Source organism: Octodon degus, unplaced genomic scaffold (genome assembly GCF_000260255.1).
Source record: "Octodon degus isolate 3935 unplaced genomic scaffold, OctDeg1.0 scaffold00143, whole genome shotgun sequence".
Lineage (NCBI taxonomy): Eukaryota > Metazoa > Chordata > Mammalia > Rodentia > Octodontidae > Octodon > Octodon degus.
Window position 1 is genome coordinate 1,436,517 of NW_004524719.1, and position 11,383 is coordinate 1,447,899.

The 11,383-nt window shown below is 38.3% G+C and overlaps 1 pseudogene; it reads right to left on the bottom strand.

Annotated features, from left to right (window-relative positions):
* Nucleotides 1-1,788: 1,788 nt before the first annotated feature.
* LOC111812809 lies at nucleotides 1,789-1,908 on the bottom strand (annotated as a pseudogene).
* Between the last annotated feature and the right edge of the window lie 9,475 nt (nucleotides 1,909-11,383).

Sequence of the window (11,383 nt, forward strand, 5' to 3'; positions counted from 1 at the left end):
AAAAATTATAGAAATAAAATAAATTTATTAAAAAGACATTTGAATTTCCCTATATAATGCCAATACAAGGTTTATCAATCACAAAATATATCCATCAAATCTTTAGTAATTTTATGGAATATCATAGTACTTGAAAGTCTTTCGACTTAACATTTCAGGGAAATGTAAACATACAAAAAATCTGGGAAATATTTAAGGAGGCTATACATTTACTTTATTTCTTAAAACATTTCATTTACATTCATTTCACACCATGATCAGTCAAACTATCATTCAAATACAGTTTCAAAATTAGTCCTTAATATTGGTATATCAACGCCAGCATCTGGGAGGCTGAGGACAGAGGGTCACTGTGAGTTCGCCACCAGCCTGGGCTGCTTAGCAATTTCAAGGCCAGCCTAGACTGCATAGTATGGGGCCTTGTCTCAAACACAAAAGTATTGGCATATCATGAGGAACAGTGAAATCGGCTTCTCTAATTCTAGCACAAACATGTTTTCAGACAGAGTTTTTATCATAATTTGAATCATCTCATTTAGAAAACCATCTCAGATTTCTGTCTGTTCCTTTAAACGGGTAGTGGAAGACCCCAGTTTTTACTGGCATCGTGTGAAAAGCATTTGTGGAACTTGTACTCTGTGTGGTATCCACTCAGTGTTACTGCTGGAAGTGGATGCAGGCTCATTCCTGGCAGCAGGAAGTATTCAGGAAAGGTATGATGTTCCACATCCTCTCTCCTTCTGCAGTCTTCTCTAAGAGTCAGTGATGAGAGAGGAAGGGGTAAAAAATTCAGAAACAGTTGGAAAACAGAGGCGTGCGTGGAAGACTGTCAATTTGAGTGCTACAGAAATGAGACTACGCTTGATCTGAACAGGAAATGTTCCCTGGTGACTTTTGCGGCTGAAATTTTTCTGATTTAATCTGATCTCTATTGGGAAATCAAACAGGTAAAGTTTGAAAGATTTATTTTAGTCACAATTTGTCTTGTATGCTCTTGAGCTTTTATTGGGATAAGATTTAATATACTGTAACTATATTAATACTTTTTAGGAAAATCAACTGTGTAAAGCATAACCACCACAAAGGTCATTCTTCATAAAGGACAATGTTTATGAGCGAACATCCAGAAGCAATTACAGGCACGACACAGAGTTGTTTTCAGGTCTATTGCCATCTTAGTACTTACTGAGCTGTAATGTATGCGAAAACCTTGAATGGAATATCCTTCTTTCCTCTTATATTTATTATGTTGGTTTCTCATCATTAATCATAAAAGACATCTAATACGGCAGCAGATTCATATGATTTTAGTGATCCATAGTATAAAGTCTCCATGAAATACGAAATAGATAAACTACTTACAGGTATTGTACTACAGGTTTTGTAACCATCTCCTCTTTATCTTATTTGATTAGCTCTTGAAAGTCATCCACGGCTGGTAGCACACCAGTGAAGAGCACTTTCAGTCTTTGGACTCATTGTTCTGCTTCCAAGGAACAAGGGCCCCTGATTTTTAGCCATTAGTGTAAAAATACATAAATCTGACTTGACAGTAACAAGTAAGCCTCTGGCAAGGCTATTTTCTCTCCAAAAAATCAATAAGTTTAATATAGAATTTAAAGTTGCTAAACTGTGGAAATATCTGGTGCTGAGAGCATTTCCAACTTGTCTTTTAGTATTTATACAGAGATCCAACAGAAGCAGAGCTGCCACTAAAGAAATGAGCTTTTCACTAAAAACTTGGACTAACATTTTATTTGCATGTACTGATTGTTTGAAAGAATGAATGCTCCTCAGAAAAAGAAAGGATGACAAAAAAGAGATTTTGGCATTATCAATGATAAGTATCATTTATCTGCAGCTATAGGAGAAACATACTATAGGAATGATCCCTGAAAGTATAGCCTTAAAACTTCTGACATTGCCAGTCTTACAGAAAACCCACTGTTATTATGGACTGCTGGACTATATTGGAATATTTTGCTGAATTCAGGCACCTACAATATTTAAATGGCAAGGGAATGCCCTTCTCCGACAAAACTAAACAAAGGAGGAGAATGCAAAGGAACGACCATTTTGTATCTGTATATTCAGGATAGTTCGGATAGATACACAGCTGCATTCTCCTAATTCACTGAATAGAGAGATTTGTTCTAATAGTGTCTGTGGACAGGATATCGTGTCTGCATCTTGTACAATGAATAACTACTAAGACAGCAGTGTGCATCGAATTGATTATTGAAATTGTGCTAGTAGTTGGTTTTGAAACTGTCTCATCACTATTTGTTTCTCAATAAAATTATTTAAAAGAAGTTAAAGGAGAAACATAATGACATAAAGACAAGTAAATTGTCTTGAAACTTGACAAACTATATGTCTCTTCAGCCAAGAGTCTGAGATAAAATAAGAGTTACTCACACTGGTGAAAGTTCCCACTGTTCCTGGAAACACCTTTGGTGAAATCAGTATCCCTTGCTTTCAAATCAGCAATTTCTGTCATGAGAATGAATTCTCCATTTGTTTGTTCTGTCCAATGGAAAGAGAGCAAGCATGTGACAGTACTGTATTTCTGAAGGCTTGCTATAACCTCAGTAGAGATGGGAAAGCAATCAAAATAGACTGCTGTGAATAGCAATGATCTACTTTTAGGTAAATCCTTATATTGGGAAGAAATCAATAATATATATATTTAAAGTATTTGGTTGTTACACAGTCTCAATATGCAGCTCAGACTCATAGTGATCTTCCTGCTTTCAGCCTCCCCAGCACTGGGATTATAGACCTGCAGCCCTATGCCCAGACCCTGGATGGCTCAGTCCACCCTGGTGTCAGGGCTGGCATAGCATGGGTGAATGGGATCTAACCAGAGTCCCTGCTTCTGCCTAAGCAAGCACTTTAGCCTGCTGAGCTATCTTGCCCCCACAACACAATATTTTTGAACACATAAAACAAGGTGTTCAGAATAGGAAAATTCTTAGCCCATCATGGTGGCATATGCCTGTATTGATGCTCTGTGTGAGGCACCCTGAAGTATAGACTCCTGTGAATGGCATTAATCTACTTTTCATTAGGCTCAGAGCCCAAGTAAATAAACAAAAATTAAATACATGAGGAACTTATTAAAGTTGTACAGTGGTTAGGCTATTGGTTCTTGTATTTAGTGTGGTCACTTAACTGCTGGTAAATCAAATCTAGTTTAGAGTGTATAACTGGGTGAGATTTAGTAAAGGGCACAGAAGGGGGTTGTGTTAAGATGACAGTTTCAATTTTCACAGAATTTGAAGCGGTAGGAAACCCTAACAAAGCTTGTAAAGATAATACATAAAGTAGTCTGACAACAGTGAATATCTTGAAGGAAAATTTGAAACCATTAACGCAAATCCAGACGTGCAACAATTGTAGGCAGAACAGTAATGTATTTCTCAGGACTCATTCAGAGTTAGTGCTACGCAGGGGCTGACAGTATAGTAGAGGCCATGTAAGACTTTCCACTATCAGTTAATCAATCAATGCTTTAAAAACCGATTTCTTACAAACTATTGTGTAAAACAGACATAGCAAAGCATGTGGCAGAGCAAATGGCACTGTAGGTAGCTGTTTGAAACTTTTACTCAAAATCTATTAGGCATTCTTTAAAAAAATGTGATGGATTTAGGATCAATTTTCTCTATTTCTAAACTGTGCTGTATAAAAGTAAGAGATTCAAGCCTGAGTTTAATATCATGACACAGATTTAATAGTATTCATTATGTAATTATTAATAACTTACTCATATCATGCTTAGTTCTATAATAGATTTTAAGGTGCTAATCCATACAGTATAAACTAAAATGATTTATTCTAAATCTGGGATCAGAAATTAGATGAACAAGGGCATGGGTCAGGTCTAAAGAGGTTGTGTATAGAGCTAAGCTACTTTAGAAGATAAAATTTTACATCTCAGTTCTAGGCTTTCTGAGTACCATATCAAAAGTTTATAATTGACAAAATTCACATTCCCAGGAGATAACAATACATTTATTTACCCTGTGGCATTACGTTTTCTTTTTTAAAGCAAAGTCTCAGAAGAAATATCTCACCAGTCTTCACTTAGGCATGAATAATGCAAGAACAACTGTGCTCCAAACAGATGATAAAAAGTGTTTTGATGAATATTAAATTGGAAACACCTTTATTCTGCATGGGACTAGCGTTAATCCTAGGCTGTGATGATATTCAATGCCGCAGATATGAACTCCAAAGGGCAGAGCGCACCCGAATTTGTTCTGCTCAGATTTTCACCTGAGGATCTGTCACTTCTCCTGAGGGACAGTTCTTGCCCAACGACTGGTATTTTCTTGACCCTCTTCTGGAGCTCATCAGTGAAGTCAATGTTCTCATTAACAATCCTTACTTTCACTGAAAGTTTAAATGAGTTAACTTGGTATATCTGGAAAATGACAGCAAATTCACCATCAAGCCTACTGGTTGGCATTTATGTTGCCCAACAATGAAGAGGAGTCAAACACTCATTCAGTTTTCAACTGTTTAAAGCTTTGCAAGACATTCTTAGAGACCTCTTCACAAGAACATGTATGAATCTCTCATGTTTCAGAGTTGACAAATCTTGTTTTTTATTATTACTAATGATGGTTTAGAAAAGTTTCTATAGGAATAATGAATTTTTATGTCAGAACTTTTTAGAAGTGGTACTAAATATGAGGAAAATTCCATCTAACATTTTGATATATGAACTGTAATATTTCACAATATTTCAAAATTAGTTCTGCTGTTAAAATCTTCTATAATCAATTATCAAATACTTTTTTAATAGTCACATAGAAATAACATTTTGTTACATTTGTGTTCTTATATAAGACTTTGATGTATGTCAGATGAATAAGAAATGTAATTCAATTTTTTTATTAATTTTAATGAAAAAGAACTAGCAATGAGACAGTTTCAAAACAGGTTAGCAGGACAGTTACAATTATTAATACATTGCGTATTGTTGTCTTCGTAGTAGTGATTCAGAGGACAAGATGCAGACATGATCTCTTGTCTACACGATATTAGTACAAATATTTCTTCTCATTGAACTAACACAGAGAAGCTATATATCTATCCTATTTCATATATATATATATATATATATATATATATATATTTACTACAAAATGATCCTTCATTTATATCCCCTTTTATTGTTTCGTTTTGTCAGAGATGGATGTTCATTGCAGTTAGAGAAACTGTAATTGGAGAAGTCTTTAAAGGACCTTCTCACACTTGATGCCAGTTCAAGTATTGTAGGTACTTGAATGCACCAAATTAACCCAATATAGTCCAATGGTCCATAATAGTAGTGGGTTATCAACAGAACTGGCAATTGTCCAAAATTGTTGACTTCAGTCTTTTACAGCTCAGCATATTAATATGGCTTTACTTTTTATACCTCGTGGTTATATTTTTCTGCTGGATGATTAAGGCCAAGCTAAAGCAAGGCCTATATAACTAAAAATGCAACTTTCGTATCTGACAAGATCAGTCAAATCCCCTCAGGATTTACCCTGAAGCCACATAGAGCAGCTGGTAGATCTGTTGTCAGAGTTAGCCATCCGGATCAGTCATGGCCATTGCTTGACCAATTTGCTCTCTGTGAGAGCCTAAAAGAATGTTTTCTCTCCATGTGACTCTCCTTAGGCACACTCCACATCATTGATCACTTTCTTCTGTGGCCCCATAATCTCCTTGAACAGAAAATTTGGGACACGGCTGAGTGACAGGATGTCACAGCAGAGGTTCTCTTATATCCTGAGTCCTCACTGATGTTGAAGGGCCTGGGCCAAAATATTGGCTATCTTTGTAGCCCCTTGTAAATATTTTTTGTTTGTAAAAAAACAAAAAATATTTGTACCAGGAATTGAACACAGATCTCACACTTTCCAGGCAAATATTAGAGCACTGAGTCAAATCCCTGGCCCCAACAAATGTGAATTTTGTGGGATATGTTCCTATGATTTATTCCCTCATGTCCAATGGTTTAGATAAACTCAAGATTTTCTATATTAATTCTTGAAATTTATAAATTCTTTTCAATCAGTCACTGAATTTAATACTACCTGAAAAGTTTGGTTATAATTTTCCTTCTACTATCAGGTCTTACTTAATTTTTTTTTTAAATAAAGTTTCAGTAAGATCTCCTGAAAAGCTTGCAGCACAAAGGCTCATCTGGGTGTGGTGTTTGACTTAGGAGGAAAAAATTGTCATCATCCTTTAATTAGAGTTAGCATTTTATCCCTAGATAGTATAAATTTTAATTTTTTTTTCCGGAACCGGGGATTGAACTCAGACCCTTGAACTTGCTAGGGAAGTGCTTATTCCACTGAGTCATCACCCTGGCCCCAAACAACTGAGCTAATGAGCAGGTCCCCTCAATTTTTAAAATCATGTAGCTCACTCTCCTCTTTTTATTTTTGAAAGAATACATTTCAGGACACAATATTAGCAAACACGTGGCAATGTTCACTCGGGGGTGGGGGGCAGCTCTCTCCTGGCCTGGGCTCCTGCTGGCAGCTCTTCGCTCATCTCACAGGGGCTGGGGGGGAAGCACTGCGAGGCATGGCCTTCTGTCCTGGGCCAGAGTGGAGACAGAAGACTGCAGCTCGGAGGCTCTCAAGGTTTTGAACTATTCTTTCACAATTTGAGCACTTGATGGTGATCCCTTTCAATTTATCTGAAGTGCTATCTACTATGTAGCTCAGACTGGGAGTGATCCTTCAGATTTCAGACTCCAAAGAGCTGGGATTATAGAATTGCTGGGATTTTAGGCGTGCCAGTCTTGGTGGCCCACTGAGCCCACCCTGGGGTGAGGCCAGTGCAGTGTGTGCAGATTAAACCCCCACCCGTGCACGTGCCTAGCCATGTGCTCAGTCTGCTTAGTACTTTTGACAGGACTGAAGTGCTATTTTTTAAATAAAGTTTCATCATTCCAGGGCAAAAAAAAAATCATTTTCTATCAATTTTATCCCTTTTATTTATAATCAATTACTTTCTTTTTTTTTAATATTTTTTTTTAAATTTTATTTATTTATTTATTTATTTGAGAGAGAGAGAGAGAGAGAGAGAGAGAGAGAGAGAGAGTTAGAGAGAGAGAGAGAGGCCAGCTCAGTCAACCAGGGGGCGGCGCTGGCTGGCATGTGGTGCTGGGGGATTGAACCGTGGTCCCTGATGCTTTTGCTAAGCTTGTTCTAAGTAGGTGCTTTAGACCACTGAGCCATCTCTCCAGCCCTCAATTACTTTCTTAATTTAACTTTTTCTTAAAAAATTATCTAAGCACAATGAAATCTCTCCTATATATCACAATCACAAAACTACTTTTCCTCAAATCTTATGTAAACACTCTGAAATTCCCTTTTGAATTGCACTGAATGATACATTTATGGCACATAAAATTTGGAATAAACTTGCTATTTTATTAGTAGTTGGGTTGCATTTTGTATATTTTGAAAATATGATGCAGAATACTTATAATATTTTATATTCTCTTTACTAATCATAAACTACTTAGATTATTTCTTTGCACTTTTCCAAGATGCGCAGCTAAGGAAACATACAAAAGGTTGCAAGCTATCAGGAGTCGAAAGGTGTAGCTGTTTCCACGAAGCCAGCGTTTTCCCTGAGAATAATGTGCAAGTAAGCCGTGTGAGCCTTCCTTGTGCAACCCCTTCCTTCCATGACTTTAGGACAGTCAGGAGTACAGGCTATATCTTTCTTTGAGGAAGGTATTCCACCACCAGGAAGGTTGGTAATAGCTGAAAAATACACAAAGCTTCCTGGGAGCATACGTGCATCTATATTCCTGTAGCTGGGTATAAAAAAGAAATCTCCAGTGGTAGCCATCCAGCGTCACTCCCAGGAAGGAAAATGTGCCATCTAAGAGCCACGTTCTTGAGCGTGTGCTGTTAAAGCATTTGGTGTTTGGCATTTTCTAAAACTGCCTACGCACCCCCATTGCTCGTATCATTTATTTACTCTGCAAATCTGCCTCATTGATCAAGGGATGAGAACAAAGGTACATATGAAGAAGGGAGAAACCTTATCAACGAGAAACTGATGCACGCACGGGGCCAAATATTAATATACTCACCAATACTTAACGGCAGGATTTAAGATTCTTGGGAGAACCCTTGAAGACTCTTCAGCATTCTCTGGATCCTACCTATTCTCTGCTGTGATGTCTAACCTAAGTCCATTCCACAGAAAGTGCAACTTCTAATCCTGTAGCTGAATTTTTCCATCACAGATATGTGAAGCTGTCTCTTTGCTTTGTGTTAGTTTTTAGAACAAGTGATAATTACACAAATTAATGCCACCAAACAAAGCACAACTGATTATTTCAATAATTCATGAACTGTGGGCTGGAGATATAGCTCACTGGCATAAAAGCCTGCCTGGGAAGTGTAAGGTCCTTAGTTTAATCCCTGGTACTGCAAAACAAACAAAGAAAGAAAGAAAATAAAAGACCTTTTCCCTGGGCCTGCCGTGCCGGCCCTGCCCCTGGGGCGCACTGAGATGGCAAGTGAGACTGGGTGTGGTGGCGCACACTTGTAATCCCAGCACTTGAGAGGCTGTAAATAGGAGAATCACTATGAGTCTGATCTACTAGTGAGACCCTGAGCACCCTGTAGACCCTTCTCTACAATCAATCAATACATACATACATGCATGCATACATACATACACTAATTCATGAACTCAGTTCCTATGGGTGGGAATTAAGTTAGTTTCCACGGGTTCTTTGCTAAGGGCCAGCCATGTTTGCACTAAAGTCCTCAGGATGAGATTGGACTGAAAAATGATATTTAAAGGCTTATTCTGGTTCGTGTTAAAATTCACATGCGCCGCAGAGATAGCTCAGCTGTCTAAGTGCCTACATAGATTAATGCAAGGACCAGGGTTCGAGCCTGTTACCACATGCTGTGCTGGCCCCACCACTGGGGCTCTGAGCTGGCCACCAACACTCAGAGTAGTGGTGCACGCCTGTAATCCCAAAGCTGGGGAGGCTGAAAGCAGCAGGATCACTATGAGTCCGTGTCCAAGGTAGTGAGACTATAACAACCAAACCCAATGCAAAACAAATCATTACAATGAGGACAACATTATAACCCTAAGCAGTTCCTTACCTCATGGGCAACCTATAAAGGCAATAGAGTAGTGATTCTTCTCCACAGCTCTGGGAGGTTTTCCCAGGGGTGAAGAATTTATACTTGCTTGTTGGTTTATTTAAATGAAGAAAAGACAGGAGAGAGTTACCACAAAGAAGAGTCCATGTGTACAAAAGTCAGCAGATTGGAAAAAACAATTTTTTTCTGGCTCAGCCCACCTGGTGGCAGGGCTGGCACAGCATGTGGTGCTGGGGAGCAAACCCCAGCCTGCCTAAGCTTGCCTAATTGGGCACCTTAGGTCACTGAGCTATCTCGCCGGCCCCCGATGGTGGGTTTTAGAAGCACTGACTGATCATATCGGTGTTAAAGTGCTACCTGATTAGAATGGAAAAAATGTTATAGGTGGTGGGAGTAAAAATCAACAGATGTTTATATTTTGCATACCAAAGCCAACTAAACAGCAATGAAATGGTGATCTCTGTCTGTTACGAGAGGATTTCGTGGATGACATTACAGATAGCTACTGATGCTCTAACCAGGAAGATGGACAGGGAAAAGGAAACGCAATTTCCTGGCGGTGCTGGGTGCTGAAGCTAATCCGTGCCCGGCTGTCGTCATGCCAGTGTGGAACCGCGTCTACCACAGCCAGGTGGAAGTCTTTAACGAACATTAGGAATTGTGAGACGATTTCTCTTACCTTTCTTTGTTGTAGCTACATTGGTGGCCAGGAGTAACAGGAATCATTAGCTCCTTTCATAGACAATGCGGAATTTTTTTAAGAAAAAGGCACTGGTGTTTGTGGAGAGGAAGATGAATAGGTCTGACTAATATGAGCTGAAAGATAATTACTTGTCCGTGAGGAAGAAGGAAGTGTTGCAATTTCCTTTATGCTCATGCCTTGAGCAAATGAAAGACAAGGATGCTGTTAACAGAAATAGCACACAGAAGGGACCAAAGCAAATGGGGCGGATGTCTGATATTTAGGTGACTGCAGCTAAATACCTGGCTGCAAAAGCCGTACCTGTCAGTGTTCTCTGGAGATTATGGAGGAAAAGAAGCCTTTGGTGTCATTTGGTTCCAAACTGAACCTGTTGGGATACGTTCATTTTAAAAAATGTTTTTCATAACTTTCTTTTTTTATTTTATATATTTTTTAAGTTCTATTTTATTGAGAAACAAATAGCAATGAGGGAGTTTCAAAACTGATTAATAGGACAGTTTCAGTAATTAATACACTGTATATTGTTACCTTCTTAGTCATTATCCATAGGACAAGATGCAGACAGAATACCCTGTCCAAACACTTTCAGCGCAAATCTTTCTTTTCACTGAATTAGGTGAAAGTAGCTCTATATCTATCCTAACTATTCTGCATACACAGATACAAAATGGTCTTTCCTTTGTTTGGTCCTGTCAGAGATGGCTATTCCATTGGCACCTAAATACTATAGGTGTGTGAATTCAGCAAATCAATCCAACACAGTCCAGCAGTCCACAATAGTAGTGGGTTATCCGCAGAAGTTGTTGACTAGAGCCTTTTATAGTTCAGAATATTAACATGGCTTTACTTTTTATACCTTATTTTTATATTTTTCTGCTGGGTGGTTAAGACCAAGATAGAGTAAGACCTATATAACAAGAAATGTAACTTTTGTATCTGATAAGATCAGTCAAGTACACTCAGAATTTATCCTGTAACCCTGTACCACAGTTTGCAGATCCTTTGTCAGTGTCAGCCATGCGGATGAGTCACAGCCATTGCTTGGCCAATGTGCTCTCTGTGAAAGCCTGACAGAATGTTTTCTCTCTATGTTACTCTCCTTATGTACACTCTACATCATCGATCACTTTCCTCTGTGACCCCATTATGCCCTTGATTAGAACATTTGGGACACAACTGAGTTACTTGATGTTACAGTATAAGTTCTCCTATGTCTCGAGTCTTCACTGACCTTGAAAGGCTAGAGTCAAAATGTTGGCTGTCCTTGCAGCCCTTCCATTTCTCTAATTTTGGGTTTTCAAACTTAGGTTGTTAATCCTCCGGAAGAGAACCTTATTAGTACCTTACAACATATGCAGTTGAGTTTAACTTCACTATCTGTCTGAATATCAAACATCTTAGCCATACCATAGCACAGGTATTTTCCATCAAGTATTAATATGTTAAACTTTAAGTCTCTGCAGAACATGGAGATAAAAATTTAAAAATGGAAAATATTTCAAGAATATGAATAAACAAT